General features: G+C 44.9%; 1 pseudogene; it reads left to right on the forward strand.

Moving 5' to 3' along the window:
- The first annotated feature begins 1243 nt into the window (after window positions 1-1243).
- LOC148039302 (5.8S ribosomal RNA) lies at window positions 1244-1396 on the forward strand (annotated as a pseudogene).
- The last annotated feature ends 1497 nt before the right edge of the window (window positions 1397-2893 follow it).

Genomic DNA, 2893 nt, shown 5'->3' on the forward strand with positions numbered 1-2893 from the left:
TATTCTTAGATGTGTTGGAGTACTGTTACAATTCCTCCCTCCATGGTGCAAATGGTTTCTCAACAAACCTTTGCGCAGATCACACCCTTGGCATTGGCAATGGACCAAGTACCACACGTGGAGGACCTTGACACAAAAGAGTTTCTCAATAGGTGGAGGGATAGGATTAAAGTGGCCCAATAAATCCTTAAGGGAAGTAAAATTGTCATGGCCAAGCATTTTAACAAGTGAAGGTGACAACTTGAATTCTTCCCTGGCGACTTGGTGCTAGTGAGCTCACAAAACATGGCTCTACCAAATAACCTCACACTAAAGTTTAACCATAGATACTACATGCCATAGAGAGTCGTGGAGCATCTCAATGATGTCACTCACAAGCTCTAGCTACCCCAAGGAGTATGCATTCACAATGCATTTCATGTGTCCTTACTAAGGCATTTTTGTGGTGATACAAAGATTTGGGCAGCAACTTTCCCTTCATGCTTCACATGCCAGCTTGCCCTTTGAAGTCGAGGAAATCCTCCAATCCAAGTTTTCACCAAGTGGCTTGAATTTCTAGTCAAATGGAAAGGTAGCTTCTTGAAAGAGGTGACATGGGTCAAGGAATCGAATGTGTTGGAGAAGGCCAATATCTTGCCGCTCAAATTTTTCAATAGGAACTAAAGACCCACTCCTTGGCCTACTTGTAAAAAATTTTCATAACCCTTTTGAGAGCATAACTAAGTAGGGGCATCCTTATATGTATAATCAAAATTTTGAATCTCACTATGAGTATTGGGATTAGGCATGTAAATATCATCATCTTAGACTTGCAACTCGGGTCTTCAAGTTTTTTTGTAGGGGGGAGGGTATATAAGAGGTACCTCACTCAAGGCTTGGATCTTTAGGGTGCATCATGGCACACATATGTGAGAACAATGTGAACCATGGAGTGTTCATGAGGGATTGGACTCGGAGGCAGGGTCAGCATCATTTGTCCCCTTGTTGCAGTTGGGCAATAGTGGGGGAGGCCATGCTTCGAGGTCATTCCACGAGACCATGTGGGTGGAGGAGGAAGGAGGGATTCCTTTGACCTTTCTCCCTTTATCAAGATGACCCGCCTCCATTGTGCCAATTTGGGCACGTCGCCACCTTGAAAAACCTTTTGCCCATCCCCACACGGTGGTGGCACAAGGAACTTAAGAAACATTCTCTTATCTGAGATTCCTCCCCTCAGGAGGATTGAATAATTAAACGCAATGGCTCTTAACAATAACAAATATCTTGGCTCTTGCAACAATGAAGAACATAGTGAAATGCAATAGATAGTGTGAATTGTAGAATTTTGCAAATCATTGAGTCTTTGAATGCAACTTGCACCCATGTCTCATCTAAGGGCATGCTTGCTTTAGCATCCCTAACTCCCCCACATCCTCTCCCTTTCTTGGAGAGGGTTGGTGGAATTGGTTGTCCATGCTTCGCCGAGGTTCCTCTCTCTTGGACCACGAGGGATGCCACGATTGGCTGAAATATATCAGTAACGCCATGCATGGTGATGTTGCTCTACAGGGTGGTTCATCTCCTCGTCGAGGTGGTGACTATTTGTAGGTGCGTCTTCTAGGCTTCATGTATTGGATCGGACTCTTTGAAGTCGAGGTGTGCCCTTGGTGACCCAAAACACAACTCTGACCTCAAATCAGCAAGGCTGGTAAGTTTAAGCATATCACTAAGCAGAGGAAAATAAACTAACTAGGATTTCCCTAGTAGCGACGAGCAATTTTGAAAGAGCCTAGCTTGGAAATTGTGTGGCTTTGCTAAGCAAATTGTAGTCTAGAGAGGCATCCTTGGCTTTGCTAAGCAAATTGTAGTCTAGAGAGGCATCCTTTGCGATGGACCAAGCCCAAGTCCCCCTAGAAAGGGGCATTAGAGAGGATGAGAGTCTTGTCAGAGCTCACACCTTGTCACTCCACAAGGTGCCATTGATGAGTTAGGCTGTTTGGGAATGCAACCCTAAGTGGGTGGTAAAATCTGTCCAAGGCTAAATATAGGCAAGAGATAGATAGCAAACAAGTACCATGAGGGAGAGATGAAAAGAAATTTGAAAAGAGAGTTAAAAGGTGCTTCAAATTGCTGGGAGGGAAGTGAATGGAGGGCGTATGTCCACCCTGGTCAGATATGAAACAATGTGAATTGGTCCATTGCTCAACATGGGGCATTGGTCAATGTAGGTCAGCACATTGGGACAAGAGCGAGCTTTAGATGGCCCGACGATGCCGTCATGTCGGCCAAGAAACAAAGCGTGTGCCACTTGTGGCAGTCTCTGCATCTACACGCTCAGGACGTTGGCGCTCTGGGCTTTCCATCTAACCTATCTTGAAACACGGACCAAGGAGCCTAACACGCATGCAAGCCGGTGGAGGTGCAAGGAACCTCACAGATGGAATCCCCTTTATGGGGTGGACCATCAACCAACCATGATCTTCTATGAGGTTTAAGTGGGAGCATACCTGCTAGGATCCAAAAGACGGTGAACTATGCTTGAGTAAGGAAATTTCAGAGAAAACTCTAGTGGAGGCTCATAGCGATATGACATGTAAATCATTCATCACACTTAGGTATAGGTACAAAATACTAATTGAACCATCTAGTAAATGGTTCCCTCCAAAAGTTTTCCTCAAGATTGCTAGAGCTCCTCACAGTTTTATCAAGTAAAGCGAATGATTAGAGGCATTGCGGGTGTGAAACACCCTTGATCTATTCTCAAACTTTAAATAGGTAAGTGGCGAGGGTTGCTTTGTTGAACCTCGGCATGGAATGCAAACTCCAAGTGGGCCATTTTGTTGAGATGGCAAGCTTAACATGTGCGGACATTGATGATGGACTGCATGGCTAGATGGGCCTGCACATCTACACT

This window comes from Lygodium microphyllum, chromosome 3 (assembly GCF_053477565.2).
Source record: "Lygodium microphyllum isolate KBCC chromosome 3, Lygodium_microphyllum_v1.1.10, whole genome shotgun sequence".
Taxonomy (NCBI): Eukaryota; Viridiplantae; Streptophyta; class Polypodiopsida; order Schizaeales; family Lygodiaceae; genus Lygodium; species Lygodium microphyllum.